At 40.7% G+C, this 23,980-nt stretch overlaps 2 long non-coding RNA genes across 2 annotated transcripts in view; one reads left to right on the forward strand and one right to left on the reverse strand.

The window, feature by feature from the left end:
- LOC140712119 (uncharacterized) overlaps positions 1–23,803 on the reverse strand; it is a 91,026-nt gene extending 67,223 nt beyond the window's left edge. Inside the window, exons 1-2 of the long non-coding RNA XR_012093573.1 lie at positions 23,730–23,803; positions 20,353–20,472 (exon numbers count right to left, since the gene is read on the reverse strand). This is a non-coding gene — a long non-coding RNA (uncharacterized lncRNA). The remainder of the gene's footprint in view (positions 1–20,352; positions 20,473–23,729) is intronic.
- The window catches only part of LOC119622305 (uncharacterized), a 1,408,766-nt gene that overhangs the window by 1,098,325 nt on the left and 286,461 nt on the right, over positions 1–23,980 (forward strand). The gene's annotated exons all lie outside the window — the stretch shown is intronic.

A 23,980-nucleotide genomic window follows, 5' to 3' on the forward strand; every position in this document is an offset into this window, starting at 1 on the left:
AATTTCTCAAATCTGTTTCTATCAGACGTTCTCCACTGCAACTGTGTCATTTAGTTAACTATTATATAACAGACTAAGTATGCATGTGAAAACAATTGTTTCCAATAAAGCCAATTTGGAGGACTTGATAAGGATTATTGGAGTTGTGGATTCTTTACTTCCCAAATTAGGACACAGGAGTTAGGCAGATGGGGATTAAAATGTCAGTGTTACTACTAATAAGACGGAGACAGGCGTATGGAATCCAGTGGTGACACCATTGGGTTCCATACACCTATCTTGGTTTTATTTGTCATAACAGTGGTACATCATTCCAGAATTTCAGAGACATGCTTGTGGAATAATAGATAGCTCTGGGCAACTGGTAGCCTTCACCACAGAGTTGGAAAATGTATGCCTGTGAAGAGACAGGAGATGTGTCTATCCTGTGGACAGGTTGGGTTCATAAGAAAGAAAGAAATTATCTTGTCTGAGTCAGTTCAGCTGCTTCTCCCCAGTTCAGCCATGCCTTTCCTTCTGCTACCTAGTGGTAAAAGTCATCAGTAGGATTAACTATAACTTATTTCACATGGAAACATGGCCATGGAAATGGAGACCCTGCTGGTAAATCCAAGTCACATGCACAGACATATATAAACTCTAACATTAGGTATAGGCAAGAAAGCTACCAAATACTTAGGGAAAATTATTGAAATCTGGATGGAATTTAGACTCAGACTGAAGTTCCAATTCAACTTTAAAGGAATCACAACCACAAATTACAGGTAACTTATGAGGAGTGTGTTTAATGCAGGAAAAGAAGAACACTAGAAGCCAATTCAGTGAACTCCACTCGGAGAAAAGCTCTTGACTCTATGAAACGTTGACAAATAGATGCATATGAATATGTTTTGAGTGGTAATAAAACATTAAGATGTGAATCACTTTTATGATTTCTCCTTTTTAACTGACTTTCTAAAGTTAAACAGCCTCACTACTGGTTCCAATCACATTGGACAAGACAGCTTCTCAGTGATCAAAAAGCTCATCGCTTCTCAAGTTGTTTGTTGCATTCATAAAAAATTAACATGGTTAATATGTCACCTTGAACTATAAAGGGAAAACATTGTCACGTGATCAACACTAGGCTCATTTATTCTTTTTGTCATTCTTCCAAAACCACAGGGCTATCTTGTTTTGCCAGGTACTGGGATAAAAATGAGAATTAATAAGACAACTTTAATATCGAGTCGTCCAAAATTTTGTATTTATATAGGGAGTATTTATTTGATAAACCATACTATGCCAGTATAGTAGCACAAGTCTTCTGAGAAGTAGATGCCAATATGCAATGATATGTGCAAGGACTTTATTAGGGGGAATACATGTGAGTGAAAATGGGGAGGGAGCAGAGAAGTTGGCAGAGTTTCAGACTGTGGTATTTTGGACTAACTCAAAGTGAAGGAGGGAGAGGAGACAGCATCTTGCAGTGTAAAGAAGGTACAGCGAGCCAGACATTGTGGCTCACGCCTGTAATCCCACCACTTTGGAAAGCTGAGGCAGGCGGATCACCTGAGGTCTGGAGTTGGAGACCAGCCTGACCAACATGGAGAAACCCCATCTCTACTAAAAATACAAAATTAGCCGGGCGTGGTAGCACATGCCTGTAATCCCAGCTACTCGGGAGGCTGAGGCAGGAGAATTGTTTAACTTGGGAGGCAGAGGTTGCAGTGAACCGAGATTGTGCCATTGCACTCCAGCCTGGGCAACAAGAGCAAAATGCCGTCTCAAAAAAAAAAAAAAAAAAAAAAAAAAAAAGGCAGAGAGGCTGCTGGGGGTTACGGTTCTCCAAGAGGGGAAGCTAGGGCTCCCAGGAACTGACTTGTCTCTGTATGCCGCCATGCTCAGTCATTGACTGGGAGTCACCAGTGGGAAGCCTGGTCTTGGAGCTGAGGCTGTGATGAGTTTCAGAGCTCAGCAGCTGGGGCCCTTTGTCAATTACATGGTAGTTGATCTAAGAGGTGCATTCTCAGGACCACTGCAACCAGGTCCTGAACATTAAAATTTAAAAAGTATAGATAATGGATGCTCATTGTGGGAAATCAGAAACATACAAGTAAACAATATGTTTCCTTCGTTTCTTCCTTCCCTCTCATCTATTCACCTTCGAATTATCTTTGTAGAATGCAAAGCTAATCATTTTTCAGATACCAACTGTCTTCAAGAAAAACTCCTAGATTGCTGCTTTCTCTCCTGCCTTTGGCCCTTCCCTTTGCCAGAAGTTGCTGTATCCAGTTCCTTTACTCTCCCATTTCCTGTATCAATGGGTTTCTCATCCTTGAAATGTCAAACGGTTTAAACAGCTGACACCTCCTCTAAGAAGGCTTCTGTTCTTCTCTGCAACCCCCACCCCCATTCTTCTCATTCTTCTTTTCATCAGGTTCTTTTCTATGCATTGCTGCATCGCCCTGTAATTACTTCCCAGATGTGTCTGTTGGCTTAGTTGGTGTTCCCTCACCTAAGACCGTGAGCTCCTTGAGAGTAAAGATAGGTTGTATTTACCAGAATTTCCAGCACCCAGCAGTGTTTGAAACATGGTAGGCACTAAATTACTGGATGACGACTAAACATAGGAATGAACATGTACATGTACACTCCTCTGCAGTTTGAGAAGACAAGACATTGTTGCATGGAATGTAGGGAAAATATATCATTTAGTGATGGTGGTGATTCCCATTTTGTCTGTGAAATAAGTTATTCTGGCTATTAACAGCTTGTAGTAAGAGTGGCTCTTCCCTAAAGAAAAACAATGAGGATATACCACGCAGCACTTTATTTCTATAAAATGCTTTGCTATAACATTCCATCCAAATCCTCCCAGCGTCCCTTTGATGACTTACACCTCTTCCAGCTGAGACCCTGTGAGTCCAACCTCCCCTGTCATGGTGAGTGGTGGTTCCTACTGTGCTGGGGAGGACACTGAGGCAGACGGAAGTTAGGCGACTTTCTGCATAAGCACCATCATTGCAAACGGCAGAGTCAGTGGTGGAGTTCATGACCCCCAGTAGTCCTCCCTACTCTACCTGCTGGGTCATAATTTTCCTACAAGCCCTGGATGTTGGCCAATGAGAACTAATGATATGAATGTTTCCTACTGACCAGAATATTCCTGGTCCTCATGCACTGAACCCATCACCATCAGGTAAGAAAAAGATTGGGGGCGGGGGAAGTCAGGCAGATCGAAGCACAGTTCTGTTGATGTGATTCCCATAGAAAGTCGGCTATATTTATGGAGGTTTGTATTTAGGACCTTTCAAGGAATTTTTAGTTACTTAATAAATAGAGCACCATGGCCGAGTGTCGTGGCTCACACCTGTAATCCCAGAACTTTGGGAGGCCGAGGCGGGCGGACCACGAGGTGATGAGATCGAGACCATCCTGGCTAACACGGTGAAACCCCGTCTCTACTAAAAATAAAAAATATTAGCTGGGCATGGTGGCGGGCACCTGTGGTCCCAGCTACTTGGGAGGCTGAGGCAGGAGAATGGTGTGAACCTGGGAGGCAGAGCTTGCAGTGAGCCGCGATCCCACCACTGCACTCTAGACTGGGCGACAGAGTGAGACTCTGTCTAAAACAAAACAAAACAAACAAACAACAAAAAACACCTATTTATTTATTTTTAATCAATTTGGCAAGTATTAATGGCTCTATTTGATTGCCTGAGTCCCCCACCCTGCTCCACTCTACCCTATTCCAAAATAGAGTATAGCCAATCATATTTCTGTGTTAAAAAAATATACCTCCTTGATTCTTTAAAATATTGACTGCATGGGTAATTGCGGTATAAATGTATTCAATAGGCAAAGAATTTTCTTTAGGAAGGAAATTAGTGATACAACATTGCAGTGTGTTGTGTGAGTTTAATTTATTCATTCTATTACTTTCCCTCTTAACAGGGATAATTTAAAGTCAATAGTAGTTTCATTTTAAAACCTGTGAATTCTCAAATCTTCTAATTTAATTATGAAAGTGAAAGAGATGTCAAATCATTTTGAGTTTACATTTGTATAAAGTAAATAATGTGCACACGACTTGGCTGATAAATGACATCTCTCTCAAGTATTTCTAATTAAATTCATTCACACATTTTAATTCTTTATTCTCAAATTGTGCAATCATTAATATCATATTTCCAGGATAATAGTATCTGTGAGCTTACGCATATTTTCTCCACCTCTGCTCCTAAAGCCAGAAGAGCCAGGCTGTTCTGTTGTAAACTTTTATTGGCAGGGGTTCATAATTCAGCTGTAAAATTTCATGCTGGGCTGCAATTCACTGTACAAACCCTATGCCCTGAAGAGCTTACGTTACTACAAAAACAATTGTAAAAATCCATTTTTTGTCTTTTTAGGTAGGCCAGAAAAATGGTACAGTAAGAAACATTATTCTTAAAAATAAAAAAGACACTTTCTAAAAATAAAAGTTGGTGAATGAAATGGTCTGTTTAGTACTGAGCTATCATCACCCCTCACCCGTCAAAATAACTTTTATATTGAAACAATGGAAAATTTACACTTAAACAGGTACAACTTGCTCCATGGTGCTCAGGGCGCATGAAAAGTCACCTTTTTCTTATTTTTCTAAGTCAGATTAAATCCAGCGTGAGGTCACTGTCATCAAGGTTGACAAGAAGTTCAATAACAGTCAATTTGGAGTGCCCTCTCCTGCCCTTGGGCTGTGGTAGCACGCCAGGGCTTATGCAGTCCAGAAAAAGAGTAAAGGGCGCAGAGCTAGGTGCATGCTTGCCTTCGATCCTTGCCCAGGCAGCTTGTTTTATTGGCAATATCACCGCCACCTTTGCCATCCGTGCCAAGCTTGGTAATGGGCTCTCTGAGAAGGCTCCATAGTTCACAGTGCTTACAATGCCAACCACGTTGGAGGTCCCTGACCCTCAAGGATCCCCAAACACTAGCACGCACCCACACATCCATACACACCTCTTTCACATCCAAAACATCTCTCTCGCCCCCGCCCCTAATTTCCTCTTTACTCAGTTTCCAGTCTGCAAGAAATGGGCAATACTTTGATAGATGGTGAGTTTTGCAGTATACGAGTTTATTCTCCTCTGACTCTGAACCACAAAACCATTCTTTCCCCCACCCCCCACACTGTTATGAAATGTGTTGAGAAGAAAGAGGTAGGAGATTATTTCAATCTTCCTATTTTTTTTCTACTTCAGGAAAAAAAAACCAAAAAACACCAATACATGTTTTGTTTTTTTGTTTTGTTTTTTTTTTATTATACTTTAAGTTCTAGGGTACATGTGCATAACGTGCAGGTTTGTTACATATGTATACTTGTGCCATGTTGGTGTGCTGCACCCATCAACTCGTCAGCACCCATCAACTCGTCATTTACATCAGGTATAACTCCCAGTGCAATCCCTCCCCCCTCCCCCCTCCCCATGATAGGCCCCGGTGTGTGATGTTCCCCTTCCCAAGTCCAAGTGATCTCATTGTTCAGTTTCCACCTATGAGTGAGAATAGAATCACCCTTGTACATAATCAAGTCCTATTTTACTTTAATATTCTCAGCACTGGGTGAAGACTCATGCTACGTCGGTTATGGTTTTAAATTTGCAACTACTTAGCCCCTGTCTTTGACTGTGTGATTGAATTCCTGATCTAATTTTCTTCATTTATAAAGTGCAAGGCATGAATGATCTAATTCTATAAAAATAGAATGGTGTGTATTCTACAAAATTTCTTCCCACCTAAAAATCTCAAATTATGAAACACTTATAATATAGCCTAATAATTTCTGAGTTACTTCCTGTGTTCAGTTTTGTTTTCATATATAGTTTTAATTATCACACAAAAATTTGAATGTGGCATAATCAATATTATTTGTTATTTGGATGGTAATCACGAAGCACTTCTTCTTAACAAAACCAAATCAGCAAGTAACAGATGAATAAAGGAATTTCATAAGACCTTTTGGAAAACTTAAAGATCTAGGTCTAATGAATAGGATATGTGGTCTCTTCAAAGAAAGACCATAATTAGGATAAAATTTCATTGTTCAGGTTACTGCACTGTATGTCAAAAATCGTGAGCTGCTCCAAGACATATGTGAAAGTCAACACAGACTTTCTCAAATGCTTTGAAGTAGCCCTTTCCTTCTACTTGGGTAAATCCCTGCAGATCCGTGTCAGCATATCTATGAAGACTGCATGTTAATTTTGCAAGTTCCCCTCACTTTGGGACTGATCTACCAACCTCCATATGAAACCTCCCCCAAGGACCAGGCTGCTCATTGCTGTTTTGAACTTAAAGCTGTTGCTATGTTTCCCCTACTTAAATAGACAGTGAGTGCACCTTTCAAAGATATCCCAATTTCAAGAGACGGAGAGATGCAAGAGAGAGTGAGTTAGAGAGAAAGAATGTACTCAGTAAAGTCTGAGACGCCCTCCAAAACAAAACAAAAAAAAGATGGGACATGAACATGGCAGACATTCATTAACATTAATTTGTTACATTGAATCCTCAAGTTTCTGGTCCATGAGAAGTGATAAATGACAATAGGTGCCTACTAGCAGAACCCGAAGCGTAGCTGCTAGTAACATACCCTTAGCACACCTTTAACCTAGACAAATGCTGAGGTAGAGCAGCACGGAATGGAGGTAGCAGAGGTAGCTAAGAATGGGTAGATAGCAGTCTGAGAGGCAAGATAAGTCATAAATCTTGGAAAATTGTGATTTGTTCCATCATTTAGTCTTTCAATATAATGGTTTATCTCTATATTTAATCTTTCAATCTTCTATCTATAAATGCATTATCATCCATGGATGCCCATGATGATGGGGGAAGGGGTTCAGGCTGGGGACAGTAGTGGATGCCTTCTGTTAGCCCACCCACACCTCCTATCAGTGCCTTTCTCTGTATGGCCCACGCCTCCAGGGCCGCGGGGGACTGGCTTCCCTTGATCTCAGGTTTGCTGCTGGGATTGGCCAGTGAGGAATATCCACAGGAGATGGGAAGACCTGGACCCTCTACAGAGGTCACCTGCCTGTCAGACCACCCACTCCCCACAGCCCACTGTCCCTTTGCGCCTTCAGAACTAGGTAGTAGGGGCGCTGGTTACTACTCTTGGAATTCTTCAATATCATTTGTGGGTTCCTTCTATCCTGCCCACACTTCTGTCAGTGCTTTTTAGAATTAAACTCTTGTCCAATAATCCAGTTTTAGTGTGCTATCTGTTTTTCTTGGGATCGTGAATGACACAAGACCAGGAAGGCTTTCTGAAGGAACTACATGAAGAGTTACATCTTGAGGGGGTTAGGAGTGTATGGGAGAATCCGCTGAAATAAGATGCAAAGGAAAAATGAGATTTCAGTCAGAAACAGCAAGGTGTGAAAAAAAGGGAAACGGCTGGATTTAGGTAACAATAAAAGGGAAGAATGTACTATTTACTGTTTTTAAGGTGTATTACAGGCTCCTGACTTATGGCAATTATTTCAAGACATGTTTGCCTATTAGTAAGTTCTTTGCGAGGTGGGGAAAAAAAAAAAAATCCAACCCCCATCCTTTACTTTTATGTGACATTACATTGCGCAACCTACAAAACTGCCACCAGGTGGCGCTCACGCAGTAACTTTGGAGCTGCAACAAGCAGTGAATGTTAAAGACGCTGAATTGGAAATATTACTGTCGAACAGATGTTCTTGTCTTTGATGCTGTATCTAAGTTAAGGTAGGAATGATGAGGTCAAAAAGGCTAATAAATTTATTATGTGGTGGAAAAGTTATTTCTCCTTGCCCGTGAGACAGAAAAGCCATTATTTTTAAAGCATAATGCTACCTGAGCTTTGTTCACTGTGACACAAAATTCTCCTAATCCTCCTCATACTTTTATTATTCTTTGTGTGATATGTGTCTTTGGTTGTGAGTAAAGAAGAAGAGATTATAGTAGTTGCTGTAAGCTGACTGCTTAAGAGTTCAGTAAATTTAAATAAATCTGTTGCAGAAAAAGTATGCCTTGGACACTGATCATCCAACGGTGAAAAAGAAAAATGTAGACAGAGCATTTATGCAAAGAGGCAAATGATGTGCGAGAATGGCACTGCCCGTAAATAAAGCAGACAGTTTGACAAAAGTGTTTTCCCCCGCTTTGATCAAATAGACTAGAGCATCTTTGCACCCAGCTTGTCAAAGTGCGGAATCTGTTTTCCATCTTTCTTTATTCCTACCTTCACCCAATCCCCACCATTCTTTCATCCAGGTCTCCTCCTTGAAATGAAATAGGCTGTTAGTAGACTGCAGTTGGTAGCACCCAACCGTAGATAATGAGCAATGAGACAGAAATGTCTTAGGCTCTTGTTCTTTCTCCCACCTTCTTCCTCAGCAACAAGGTCTGCAGACTTTCATGGGTAAATTCTGTTATAGGGAGAGCGAGGAGGCCAGATAATTGCCCAAGCTGCCTCTTCCATAGATTGATATTAGGGACCTTGTCCTCAGCATTGCACACCTGGAGACCTGCTAACTTACCCAGTATCAGATGGAGGATTTATGCACACAACTATGAGTGTAGGGCATTCCCAGGAAGTGAATCGTTTACACCAGAAGATTCACACACAGGACATCAGCAAATATTATCCCAATTACTTTTGTACCAACCTAATACTAATCAACCTCAGAGATGAATTTTAGCATCCCCATTTTACAGATGACAAAAATGAAAGGACAGAGAGTTCAAGGGATTTACACAAGATGTACAGCTACAAGGAGGCAGAGACCAAATGTGCATGTGAATTAACATCTCAAATGACTAATGTAGAAGTTGAAAGAGGATTGAATAAAATTGAGCTCTTTTCCAACAATCACCCTTCTGGTAAAAAGGGACCAGAGTTTGCGACCCATATGGATCTTACTTCAGAAAAGATTTATATTTTGTCCAGGTTTCGGAGTAGGCCAGTGATCTAAGTGGGCTGACAAGAAGTAGTGACAATAATCACATCTGCTGGACAGAGCACCTCTAAGGGCATGAAACCTGGGCAGTTGCTGGACTTACAGGGGCCCTGTGCTTGGCTTAATGCTGTGCTGTCACTGTCTTGAAATTCTTAATAATTTTTGAACAAGAGACCCTATATTTTCTTATTGTACAGGGTGCTGCGAATTATGTAGCTGGTTCTGCTGAGGGCATTTTTCTCTTTTGACCATTGCTGGATAAACATAGATACTCTCTGTTCCTCCTTGACTCACTCTGGAACCTTTCAGACAGCCCCCAGAAAATTCCATTAGCAAGTTATTTCCTCAGACAGATCGGCTGGAATGCAACAATTAGGTTGTAGCTTACATTGCTGTTGTTGAAATAGTTGCTCCCTTTTTGCAATTGACAAATCCACCTTGAGCACCCACTATGTGCCAGGCACTTGCCAAGTCGGAGGTGGTTTTCGAGTTGTTACTAGCACTGCTTTCTTCATCCTTCTGTAATGGAAGAGAAGCTCTCATAGCTTACTACTCTAAGCCATGCTATGCACCTACTAGATTTCCCTCTCAGAGAATGACCTTTCCTGATCTTGTTCCTCAGCGCTGAAGACATCCTATTAATTCCCCTTTGCACTGCCTACAATTACTACCAACGGCAGCTATTGCACAGCCATCTGAGAAATGAACCCCCATGGAAATTGCCATCCTTGCCCAAGGCTAACAGAGTTCTCTGGCAGGTCCTGGTGGACTTGTGAAATATTAAATATGTTCCATATACTTTGTACATTAAAAAGTCAAATCTGAGAAATCTCCTTATGCATTAAGTATCTGTGTCTACATGATATTACACTCAGCACTGTAGGAAGAGATTTAGTTACAGTCTTATTTCTGTAGAATCATCAAAAGTAGACCATGTACCTAAACAAATCTGAATGTAAAGACAGTGTTTATAAAGGCAAAAGATGCAGACAACTGAGTCATGCAAAACATTGGTCAATGTAACGTGGTGTCCATTTCAAGAACAAGTGCATTAGCAGAGCAGTGAGGAGTGAGAGAGCCTTAAGTGGCTAATGCTCACACCGGATGGTGCAGAGGGAAGCTATTAGACCTTTTCCAAATAGTTCTGGAAGACTGTGTACAGGAGCTGGGATTTCATGAGCTATTTGGATGATAGAAGAGAGATAGCTTGGCAGACAGAAAGAGAGAGCATTCCAAGAATATGGCACAGTTTGGAAAAGGCTTGTGTGGAATGACTAGGTGATGGAGATATTAAGCCAATTGGCTTGAACTGAGTGGGGGCTCCTTCCAAGGAAGGATTTCAAATTTGATTCAAAACAAAATCATGGCTTTCTGTAGCATTATTATGACAACTAACAATATATTTTTGAATCCAGTGTGTGCTACACAAATCCAGACTCAGGTCATAGAGTTCTTAGAGAAAGAATTCTCCCGAGTAATGATGGGGGAATAAGACATGGCAATTAACAGCATCAGCTACCCTCAGGCGTAAGCATGGCTGCCCCCATCCAGTTCACATACTCCACTCCATAGAGCCCAAGAAGCAAATCGGCAGGACAGCTACTATAGAAGGAGAAAAGTTTGTCCTCATCCCATTGCTGGGAGGAAAGAGAAACAGGGCCCTGGTCTTGGCATCCCTGCTGCTGTCTTTGGTGGTGTGTTCATGAGCACTGAAGTTCTGAACACAGGGCTCAGGGACCCTGGGCCTTGGGAGGAAGGCCACTGTCTATACCTCCCTTGTGATTCACTTCAAAACCTAAGTAAGAACGTATTTATCGACTGCCATGCTTTTGAAAATTCTAAGAATATTTGTCACTTGGAAGAAGCTTATAAGCTAAATGAAGAGAGAACTCGTGTCCATTTGAGAAGTTACAGAAGGAAAATAAAATTAAGAACTGTCACAAAGAGACACTCTTGCCTGTCAAATGATGGGATCTGATAAGGGTGGAGGAAGGCAGTTATTACTTTAGGTTGGAAAGACCATTAGGCGGAGTTAGGAGATGGGTGTGTCTTCAAGAATGAGTCAAATTTAAATAACCAGGTAGGGCAGAGCATTGTGGGAAGGGCAGAGCATTGTGGGAAGGCACAAAACCTCGGAGGAAAAACATGGTGGCCAGAAAGGCGGGTCAAGATGGAAGGGCACTGCCATGTTGTCCAAAGCAGAAGGGCCTAGAGGACGTCAGAGGCAGAGGAGGCAGGAGACGAGGTGAGGGCCTCATCGACGACAGGAAATTGAGCTCATGTCCTCTGTTGTTGCAAAGAATGAACTAATCAGAGATCAGCACGTTTAGCCCAAGTTCCGGGTAAAAAAGTTTATATTTTGAAAACTTTCAATAAGTTATTTTTTCTCTTTCCTAATACAATGTTGAATTGCCAGTGCATAGCGGAGGTAAATCATCTACCCTCTACGATGATGTTGCTAGCACCATCTGAAGAGCTACCAGATAATTTGTCTTTGTGAAGGGCCGTAAGCATATTCTTGAGCTCCGCTACTGCTCCCAGAACAAGCACCTTGCGGAAGGGCTCTGGAGTCCAGCATTTGGCACGTCCCGCTGCTCCGGCCATCTGCTGCACCTTGCAACGTGGTCTGGCAATTCAGGAGATGGCACGGGCAGCCGGGATATATCCATATGTTATTCTCCTCCTCCTTGCTTGAGAAACAGAACAGCCATCTTCAAGACACCACCAGGAATTCCAAGTCACGTGACTTCCTTTGTCTCCTGCAGACCAAAGATATCAACATTTATTTTAAAAGGGCAAAAACACACAGCCAGTCAGTCTGAACGAAAACCCTGTGAAGGTGTTAATACCTTACAAGTTAGCCTCAGAGTATGGGAGAGGGAATTCCCGCTCTCCTCACCCCCCGCAAAATATGCCAGCGAATGTTGGGCGCCCTTGGGTGACTTGGGAGGAGTGGTTCCCGGGTATAGTAAGGGTTTCTGTGAAGTTATGATCAGCATCACTACTTTTTGTAGTTGTGTACAAGATTACGTCACCTAAAGCCTTGAGAGTCAACATTGGTCCATGGACCAGAAGATTCTGCGTCGCCTGGGAGCTTGTTAAAAATTCAGAATCTAAGACCCACTGAGATCCTCTGAATCAGAAGCCATATTTTCACAATGCCCCCAAGTGATTCGCAGACACATTAAAGCTTGTAATGTACTGATCTGGAAGAGGATCCTCGGAAAAACTTCCGCCCGTATAGTTTTGAAGATTCTGGGAAAAATGATCTTCATGTAATGAATGAAATAGGATTACTATGCCATCTAGGAATTTGTATAGAATGCTTACAGAGACCTTTTACTCATAAACTTATTCCCCCCAAAAAAAGTTGTTTTTTGTTGTTGTTGTTGATAATAAGTGAGTCCATAGCATTTATCCTAGGAACCCACACCCGCAGGAGTAAAAGGACACCCCGGGGTTATGTTATCAGCCCCCCTCCCTCCTCAGGAAGCACTGATTGGAACTTCTCTGGAGTCTTGCTTCAGTCTGAGATCTGCACTGAGCTGACCACTTCTTCATTCAGGACCCTGAAACCTCTGCATATGGGTTTATTTAGAGGAGAGGCTGCAAGCGCTGAAGATGTACTTGTTAACCTTAGCAGCAGCTGCTGTGTGCTGTGGCCCAGTCCTCTAATCTGGATGTCAGGCCTGGGCACAGCATCCTCCACGCTGGTGGCTGCCTTTTCTTCTCCTGCTGGCCCAGTCTGCTGTGGATTCTATTAATGAGGGGTTTGAAACCCCCTTTGACGGGAAGAGTCTCTTTCTGCTTGCAGTTTGAATTGAAAATGAATTCCCTATTTGCACAGTACCATGACACTTCGCATAATATCATTTACTGTCCCCCAGGCAGGAGTATTTCTGGACAGTAGTTCTTAAACACTTTATGCCCAATATCATGTGGGTTGCAGTCACTCATATGGAAAAGAAAAGGACAGTTTAAAGCTTGAACAAGAAGAACAAAAATGCCTCCTAGGCGTCCAAAATGTCCACCTAAGATTCAGCTTTTAAGGCAGAAAAATGACTAACAGAGACCATATTTCGAAATCATTAAAAATGGATGTGTTTAGCCAAGAAAATGAAAGAAGACGTAGGAAAAATTAATTCCATCTCTTATGGAGCGATTAAAAATACAGATAACAAATTGTCAGTTAATGAAGCATGCAGACTGGAGAGGTGATGTAGACAATAAAACGTGGATTATTCAGCATACTATTTTTAATTGAAATATATATAGGAAGAATGTTAGCATAAGTCATTTTCTACTAATATTGTTGCTAAAATGAAAAAACTAAGTGATTTGCTTTCTTTGAGTTGATCACGCATGAGAGTCCTGAAGTACAACCCAAGGAGTACAACCGAAGGAGTAAATCCCTCTAGATTCAAAGTCTGCACTTGATGGTCTACAGGTAGAAGCATGAACACTGACTTTTTTAATACCATCTAATCATATATATATACGATTACCATCTAATCATATATACATAATATATTTTATATATATATATAAAAAATGCCATCTAGGAATTTGTATAGAAGGCTTACAGAGATTTTTTACTCATAAACTTATTCCCCAAATAAAGTTTTTTTGGTTGTTGTTAATAATAAGTGAGTCCACAGTATTTATCCTAGGAACCCACACCTGCAGGAGTAAAAGGACACTCCAGGGTTATGTTATCAGCCCCCCTCCCTCCTCAGGAAGCACTGATTGGAACTTCTCTGGAGCCTTGCTTCAGTCTGAGATCTGCACTGAGCTGACTTCTTGATTCAGGACCCTGAAACCTCTGCATATGGATTTATTTAGAGCAGAGGCTGCAAGAGCTGAAGATGTACTTGTTAACCTTATCAGCAGCTGCTGTGTGCTGTAGCCCAGTCCTCTAATCTGGATGTCAGGCCTGGACATGGCATCCTCCATGCTGGTGGCTGGATATACATATAATATATATAATATGATCATATAACATATATAATATATTGTATATAATATGTCATATAATATATAATATGTATAACATATATACAATATATATTATATTGTATATATAATTATATACTTTATATTATATTTGTATATTTATATCTATAATCTATAATATATAATGTATATATTATATATTTATATATAAACTGTATATATAAAATATATATAGTATATATAAATATATATTATATATAACAATATTAGTAGAAAATGACTTATGCTAACAGTCTTCCTATATATATTTCAATTAAAAATAGTATGCTGAATAATCCACGTTTTATTATCTACATCACCTCTCCAGTCTGTATGATTCATTAACTGACAATTTGTTATCTCTATTTTTTTGATATATTATATATATTTGTATATATATACACAAATATATTTTATATAATATGTGTTATAATATTTGTGTATATATATACAAATATATATATTTTAAGACAGGATCTTTCTTTGTCACCTAGGCTATAGTGCAGTGGCATGATCTTGGCTGACTACACCCTCCGCCTCCTGGGGTCAGGGGATCTTCTCACCTCAGCCTCCCAAGTAGCTGGGGCTACAGGCGCCCGCCACCATGCCCAACTAATTTTTGTATTTTTTTTTGTAGAGATGGGGTTTCACCTTGTTGCCCAGGCTGTTCTGGAACTCCTGAGCTCAAGCCATCTACTTGCCTTGGCCTCCCAAAGTGCTGGGATTACAGGCGTTAGCCGCCATGCACAGCCCATTCATAATCTTTTTAAGCATTCTGTTTTCATAGCCTCTATAAAACAGGAAAATTATAGGTACATTTTTTGCTTATTTATTCAAATGACAAGTATTTATTGGGCACACACCCACCTCAGGTACTGTTTTGGGGCTATGAATCTGTAATCACTGAACAAAAACACATTCCCTACCCTCGCAGAGCTTACCTTTTTAGTAAAATATACATACAAATAAATAACCAGAAACATAATTGCCTTACAATTCTGACAGAGATAATTGGCAAAAGAAAAATTAGCTGCACACAAAAATATGTTAACATCTGGAGAATAATGAAATTATGGGCAACAAGCATCAATGAAATCATGCCAAAATCAAATGATGGCAGTTCTTGGTAGGCTTCCAGAATTAACTATTAAAAGAAGATATTAGCCTTAAACCCAGTGTGTCTTCTGTGATGGCTGTGTGTGGGGGGGGTTATGTCAGGCTGCATTCATGGAGGATGGACAGATGCCAGGATATTTCACAGGAACCTGATTGTTCTTCCCTGCCAGGAAATCGCTGTAGCATGACAAGATCCCAAGGATCAAACTGCTTGAAGACAAGAAGTCCTGGAGCAAGCTTGCCTTGCTTTCAGGTGATGCTGTAGAGCACCCAAAATGCCCTGCAGTGGCCAGCGCCCCTGAACGAGGACTGGACCCCACATTTACATGGCTTGATTCTGTGATTCGAGCAAGTTACTAATGTCTCGGAACCTCAGTTTTCTTATTTGAAAACTGAAAATCATAATACCCCAACATAACATTAGTGAAAAGAATAAATGATATCACATACATATATACACACACACACGTATAGTCAATATGTACAATGCTTGCTGCACAGTTAAGTGTACAACAAATGTTCGTACCCTGCTCCAATCTTATAACTTCTCAACAATAAGGTTTATAAAGGCCACACATATTTGACAAGACAATCCAAACTTTCACACTTCACCTTTCGAGCACTTTTGCCCATTAGACCATACCCCTCTAAGCTGCATTTCTTGTGCATATTTGGGATTCGGTTCCTGAAACGATTAACAATCATTCCAAATACCACTTGCTTGCTCTTGCCAGCCACCAGTTCCGTTTCATCAACACACCCATACTTAGCTATACAGCAGTTCCTGTTTGTAAAATTACTTGAAGATTGAGTTAGATTTTTGTCCTTATTTAAGAAGTAGGAGTGGGAAGCTGAAATAAGAAAGCAGAGACTAGCAACAGGAATGTCTGTTTTTATAAGCACAACACAATACACAGAAATGTTTAGGTGTGTTTCTAGCAGGAAACTCTGAGTCAGCCTCTCATTGGACTAATGACAGCTCAATGTGAATTACAGGTTGGGTGGAACTACATTGGAGAGAATATACGAGATACTAGATCAATATTGGAGTTAGATCTAAAAGTGAGATCAAATTAGGAAATAAGTGTGTGTGTGTGTGTGTGTGTGTGTGTGTGTCCATATTGGAATTAGATTTAAAGGAGAGATCGAATTGGGAAATAAATCCACTTGTGCATGTGCCTGTGTGTGTGTGTGTGTGTTTAACATTACTAAAAAAGAGCTCCCTTTCTAGTCTGTGTATCTATTGATCTATTGTTTATCTTTCATGTATATATTCTAGAAAGCATTACATGTGGAAGTGTGGACTTGCCTCTATCTAGTTGCCTTTTTTACTTGTTTGTTTATTTCCAGCCTCCTGCAAAAAGGAGGTGATGAAGTAGCAATTTCTCTAATCTCAGTATTCTCCTCTAAGCAATCTGACCAGGAGACTACAAATATTTGTTGGTCACCTACTATGTTCCAGGCATCATGTCCCCAAGGGTATGTCCCCTGCTAGAGTTAGCAGAAAGATCTGGCATGGATTCAAACAGATTGAAAAATGATAAGACAGGAGACTACTGGATCCGCAAATCTGATGAGAAAGCTTCCTTTTTAAGCACTTCAGCCTAATTCTCTCTCAAAATGTGTATGGGCTTAGACTTCCATAGCAGCATACGTAAAGGAACCAAGGCTCTGCTTCTCAAGGTAAAGCCGTGCAACTCTGTGTACACTGGCAGGGACTGCGAACCTTGGAAGGGAAGCATGGCCCAGTGCCGCTGGAGACTCAGGCTGTTTCTAGTTGCCAGGGATAAACCCCTTTCCAGCTCCGGAAAGCCGACACTGGGACAGGCTTCTCCTCTACAGCTGGGACCTAAATTAGATCCTTCTATACTCCAGCTACTTGATCCTCAAATCTTTAAGTCTTGGCCACCCTTAGACATTCTCCTTCTGCCCTTTTCTATATGTCCTTTGAATATTTGCATACTGATTTCTTTTTTTAAAAAAAGTGCAAAGAGAGAAAAACTTTATTTGTAAAATGTTTTTCTACTTTTATTTTAGGTTCAATGGGTACACATGCAGGTTTGTTGCATGATGTATTGGTCTGTTTTCACGCTGCTATAAAGAACTACCTGAGACTGGGTAATTTATAAAGGAAAGAGGTTTAATTGACTCACAGTTCTGCGTGGCTGGGGAAGCCTCAGGAAACTTACAATCATGGTGGAAGGTGAAGAAGAAGCAAGCACTTTCTTCACAAGGTGGCAGGAGTGAGAGAGCGTGAAAGGGGAAGAACCCCTTATGAAACCATCACATCTCATGAGAATTCACTCACTATCATGAGAACAGCATGGGGGAAACTGCTATGATCCAATCACCTCCCACCAGGTCCCACCCTTGGCACTTGAGGATTACAATTGGAGATGAGATTTGGGTGGGGACAAAGCCAAACCGTATCACGTGGTGCATTGCATGCTGCTGAGGCTTGGTGTACAAAATGACCTCGTCACTAAGGTAGTGAGCATAGTGCCCAATGGGTAGCCTTCCAACCCTCTCCTTCCTCCCCTCTCAAGCAGTCCCCAGGATCTATTGTTCCCATCTTTGTGTCTAGGAGTACCCAGTGCTTAGCTCCCACTTATAAGTGAGAACCTGTGCTAATTGGTTTTCTGTTCCTGCATTCGTTTGCTCAGGATAATGGTTTCCAGCTGCATCCATGTTGCTGCAAATGACATTTCATTCTTTTTTATGGCTGTGCAGTATTTGATGATGTTTGTGTACCATTTCTTAATGATACTTCAAACTTGGTAGGCTAAGACTAAAATTTTATGGTTAGAGCTCAAATCGTGGGTTACTGCAGCTAAATGGGTCTCAGACTCTAATTCTTCATTCTTTTGTGTGTGAATAAACTGAAGTCAGGAGTGAGGGTCAGAGAGAAGAGAGAATGAATAAATGGCACAAACCTCCTTAGCAACAAAGGTCAGGCTATAATGTTCTGACCCCAAATTCATTGTTCATCGGGTCCTCTTTGCTGCATCAGTTAACGACATCACCAAAACCTCCACTCACCTTTGGTTGCAAATGTCTTCCCATTTCCTCCTGTATATCCAAGAAGTTAACAAATCCTCTCAAACCTCCACAATACTTTGTTCAATCTTTGCTTTTTATGATTTTTGTTAACAGCCAAGGCCTTAGTCCATCCTTTCTTTATCTCTCCCCTGAGCTGTTATGACAGCAACTCAGCTGGCTTCTCTGCAATCATCCTCTCTTCTGAAACTCCAGCCAATGAACTAGAACTAGGGATATCTTCCTGAGATCAGATGGTGTCACTATCCTGTTCTAAACTGTCCATGCCTTACCTCCACATGCAGGAAAAATAGCCAGACTCCATAGTGTGGCCTCCTCTCTCAACCCCAGTGTTTCCACTCCTCCAAGGACACCTCTCCTTTTGTCATCTAACACCATTGCTCTAGGTGCTGTTCTTCATGCTAGCATATCTTGACCTTTCCACCAGTAATTTTTTTTCTGAAAAAAATTCAATTTACTGGAAACACTGCTCCTTCTAGGACATCTGCTGTCAAAGTTCTGTTCAAAGTTTAGGACCAGTTTGGTCTCATCTCCTCTAAGAAGCCTTCCTTAACCATCCTAGTAGGATGGCTAGTAGTATCAGAAGTAACATCAGAAGACATTTATTCCATCTCTGTCTCCAACTCCTATGCTTCCTTTTTCTATAGAACACAGGAAACATCAGATTTTGCTCCCACCACTCCCCAGGCCCTTCTAAGCCAAGTCTCTAATAGCCATTTCTTTGCAAAATGGATTGTGCAACCCACAATTCTCGTCTTACTCACTTTATGAGCAACGTTCGACACAGGTCATCAATTTCTCCTTCTCTCAGTATTTTCTGCACTTGGCATTTTGAGTGCCACTCATTCATGATTTTCCCCCTCCTACATCATAGCCTCTTCTTCCCAGTCTACTTTGCTATTTCTTCCTCATCTCCCTGAGGTCTACACTGTAGATTGTCCCAGAGCTCAATCCATGGATTCCTTCTCTGTATTGCATGATTTTACAGGTGACAGTGTCCAGTTTCATGGCTAAATTACATTTAAATTTGACGAGAACCAACATTACAGCTGTAGTCTGAAACTCTTTCCTGAACTCCAGATTCTTATATCCAGTGGCCTACCTGACATATCCGATTGGAAGGCCAGTCGGCATCTCTTTGGCTGTTCTCACTCACATCCCAAATCCTTGTCACCAGCCAGTTCCGTTGCCCCTCCCTTCAAAATGAATCTAACACTCTACCACTGCTAAACATTGCCATCACTCCCTCGCTGGCCCAAGCTACCATCAACTTTTGCCTGAATTGCAATAGCATTTTAATTAGATGTTTTCCTTCTTTGTTTGCATTTCTATAGTCTATTTCACCATAGCCAGAGGGATACCTTTAAACGTAGGTGTTACGGTTTGCATCTCTCCCCAGAAGCTCATGTGTTGCATGACTCTCTTACTTTTTCCCCCGTCATCTTCTTGGAGAGTCCCTACCACTGAAGCCTTTTCTGAGCACCCACAAAAAATAGCAACCCCACTCCTTAAGCTCCCTAATTCCCTGCCTGGCTTTATTTTTCTCCATAGAGTTGTCAAGTTACCACCATTTGACATTTTTAATCTCTCTATCATCTATCTCTATCTCTCATCTATCATCCATCTCTCTCATCTCTGTTTCATCTAATTATCTATTATCTATCATCCATCTCTCTCTTATTTACCTTTCGTTAATTATTTTCTACCTATATACCTATTATCTATAAATCATCCTTCTCTCACATCTATGTATGTATGTATATATGTATGTATGTGTCTATCTCTCTCTTTCTCTGTTAGCTTGTCTACTGTCTGTCTCTCCCTGTGAAAATGTCAAATCCATGAAGACAATGTTCTTGTCCATTGCTGTATGCCTGATATTTAAAACAGTGTCTGGTAAACAATAGGTGATCAATAAATATTTATTGAAAGAATGGTTAAATGGATACTTGAAATCAAAATCTGGTTACCAGCCTAGCCCCAGACACCGTCCTGTGACAGGTCCCCCCTGCCCCCACCAAGTCTTGCAGTGGGGAGTCCAGTTGTGAAGCACACATGACAAAGGACCCTCCGAGGAAAATCTGTGGGGCTCTAATGGCACACAGTGTGGCCCGGCCTGTTTCTTGTAGTAATAAACATAGAAAGCCCTTGAGAACCCGAGGCTATCAGATGGTGTGGTATAAAAGAAAGAACAATGCACCAGCAAGCAGAAGATACGTATTTGGATTCTGAGTCTTATTACCTGTGGAGCCCGGAGCAAGTTGCTAATCCTATTTGACCTCCATCCGTATAGTAACAGTGATGGATTCGCTTGTCTGAGATCCTTTCCACACCTTCGATTTCTGTTAATTTCTGTGGGTGTCTGAGGAAAGATGGAGACAGGAAGGGAGGTAAAAGGGAGAAAGACAGTCTTGATTATTCATATACCTGCTAAGAGATAGAAAGAAGGAGATAACTTGTAGTATAAAGAACATTGCATAGAAGAGATCATTTTGGCATGACTGTACTACATAGAACTTAGTTTTATAGTTGGGCATCTAAGCATTCTAAAAGAATACTTGATTTACACTAAGTTCCACATTTTCTGTGTTTTGGGCCCTGATGCTTACACCTTTTGTCCAGACCTGGAGCTCTGTTTTCTATACATCATAGTTGGAACTTGGGGTCTTTACAGGCCATATTGAATGTAATTATGCATTTGTAGGTAATTACTAAAATAAAAACTGATCTGACTTTTCTTAAAATGACACAATACCTTTCTCCTCTAAATGTTTTAATATATTATTTGAACAAGATTTATTCATTTTTGTATTACCACTTATGGAGATTTTAATTTAGTGATTAGTAAAATTATTTAAGAAATACAAACCCATGCTCAGTAATATTTTCCAATATGTTGAAATATTTCAACATACTGGAGATGGTGGGTTGCTTTTTTATTATGTCTTTGAAATTTAATATAAAGATATGATGTTCCATGCCAAGTGTGCGTTGCATTTTAGTTTATTTTAAATGAGTTCTCATGAAAGGTCGCACTCTTTATGACCATAGAAAGTTCATCATTATACTTAACTAGCCATTCTGTGCACAGTGTTTTATCAGGCAAAAACAAACAAACAAAAGAAACACTTAATGTTTTACTAAGGCAGAATATGAATTGCTAACTGTACCTAAATGGAACATGACATTGTGTTTCTTTATTCTTATTTTTATTTTTATTTTTATTTTTTTGAGACGGAGTCTCGCTCTATCACCCAGGCTGGAGTGCGGTGACGTGATCTCGGCTCACTGCAAGCTCTGCCTCCCGGGTTCACACCTTTCTTCTGCCTCAGCCTCCTGAGTAGCTGGGACTACAGGTGCCCACCACCACGCCTGGCTAATTTTTTGTATTTTTGATAGAGACAGGGTTTCACCATGTTAGCCAGGATGGTCTCGATCTCCTGACCTCTTGATCTACCTGCCTCGGCCTCCCAAAGTGCTGGGATTACAGGCATGAGCCACCATGCCTGGCTGACATTGTTTCTTAAAAGCACAACCCCTTACGGGGTCAAGTCAGCAGCTCAAAACTATGTTCCAATTAATTGAGGACACTGCCGAGGAGGTCAAAGATCCCATAAAAAGTTAGTAAAGACATTAGATTTTAGACAATCAAAATAATCTGGAGAAATGATCTGTGGTCATAATGATTACCTCCAGGGCGAAGAGAGCACTCAAGAAGATAATTACTGGGCACAGTGGCTCACGCCTGTAATCCCAACACTATGGGAGGCCGAGGCGGGTGGATCACCTGAGGTCAGGAGTTCAAGATCAGCCTGGCCAACATGGAGAAACCCTGTCTCTACTAAAAATACAAAAATTAGCTGGGTATGGTGATGTGTGCCTGTAGTTGCAGCTACTCAGGAGGCAGAGATTGCAATGAGCCAAGATCATGCCACTGCACTCCCACCTGGGTGATACAATGACACTCTTTCAAAAAAAAAAAAAAGGAAGGAATAAGCTAAAGTTTAAATTGTCATGTATAAAGCATCTCACCCAGTCTAGTTACAAAGAAGAATTTAGACTTGTAAAATCTACCACAACATTTCGTTCTTTATCTGTAGGAAATATTTCTTTTTTCAGAAGCCAGCTAAATGGGAGTTTCAGATGGTGTGTTTCTGTTGGTTATCTTCTGAAATTGGAAAACAGAGATTGTAGTTCTTTTTTCAGTTGCTTTAAAGTGAACCCACATGCAACTACAGCCATTCCGTTTAAATGAAAGCTGAACCATTCAACACACCATAGTAAAGGTAATACCTAAAGTACATTCAGCAAAATGTGGATGGAATATGAGACACATGGCTGAAACTACTATTCACACCTTGAGGTTTAAAATTGCTGAATGGATAAGCTCCATTGCTGTGGTTCACTAAAGGACAGAGACCTGTATTTGAACCGAGGGCTCATTTCTCTTGACCTAAATGTGTCATGGTAACAAACAACTTGCAGGGAAGTGGTAAATCATAGTCATTAAACAAACAAATCATTGCAGACTGTCACTTCCTACTTTGAAGAACTGAAGCTATCTTCAGTATGATGTAGCCAAAAAGCATCTATCCCTTTGAAAAACTGCACAGGCTCCCCGCTTCCAAGTCATCTATTTCTCAGAGGCTTTACTTTTACAGGTGATTTTAAAATTTTTTGTAAAATGTATGTTTTTATTCTGTGCTACTCTGCCTCTTTTCTACCACCTAATTCTTAGATTATAATCAGTTTCAAAAATCAGTACACTAAAAACACCATCACAGATTTTCACTCCATCTTTAGGAATCTGGTGTTGCCACCCATTTTCCCAGGGGCAATGTCATGCAAAACGCCTTCTACTTCAGTTTGTTTCTCTATTTCTGTTCTGAGTGACCTGCAGCAAGAATTGCACTGCCCTCGCTATGGAAAGTGACAGTCCCCCACTGCTTATGATTATTGAGGTTGTTTGAGGCAGGGCTCACAATCTCAGATAAACTGTGCCCCTCAATTATAAGGGCTAGCTGAATATGATCCTTGCCTTACAAGTACCTTATTTTCCAATATGCAGTGTCTACATTCAATTATCAGACATTATTGGAAACACAAAGGTCACTACTTACATCTCAAAAGCTCTTAAAGCAAACATGTTATTGCCTCCTGTACATTTGGGCTTTAAAACCTCAGAATTCACTTCAGGAGACTATTACCCTCATCTCTGTTCTTTTTGAACATCATAGCATGATGGAAAATGTCCTGGTCCAAATACCGAATCAGCCAACAAAGCAATTCAAAAGGAAAAACGCCGAGCTTTAAAAAATGCGATACAAAATGATTGCTTTCGTTCTCCGTCGCCTTTGTCCCCACCCTTCACTCCAATGTCAAAGTGAAAGCATCCCTTTGCTAGCATGACAATTTGAGCTAAGAATAAGAAGCCAGTCATTATTTTATCATTTAATATTAATTATAATAGTATTAGTCATGATGAACTCCTGTTGCATTATGTAGCTTTCAAATATATTCCCAAAGGACTTTGATTATAATTTGCCATTTTATTCATGTTCAATTATTTTAAAGTGTTGCTGAATTAACAAGATCCACTTAGCCTTAATCACTACTTACCTCATCAGTTTATAGCGCTGACATGTCTGGCTTATAAAGATGATCTGTGACAGAATGAGACGGAGCCATCATGGCCACGGCTGACATCCAGGCTCAGTTCTGAGGGGTGGTGGTTCTGTGGGACAGGCACTACTTCAGCCTTGGTAGCTAGGTGAAAGCCTGCAGACAGAAGGAGGAGGGCATGGGAGGTTGTAGCTACTGAGAACTCTTGGTTGCTTCATTAAATACCTTGTCAATCTCTGGAATTACAA

This window comes from Chlorocebus sabaeus, chromosome 7 (assembly GCF_047675955.1).
Source record: "Chlorocebus sabaeus isolate Y175 chromosome 7, mChlSab1.0.hap1, whole genome shotgun sequence".
Taxonomy (NCBI): Eukaryota; Metazoa; Chordata; class Mammalia; order Primates; family Cercopithecidae; genus Chlorocebus; species Chlorocebus sabaeus.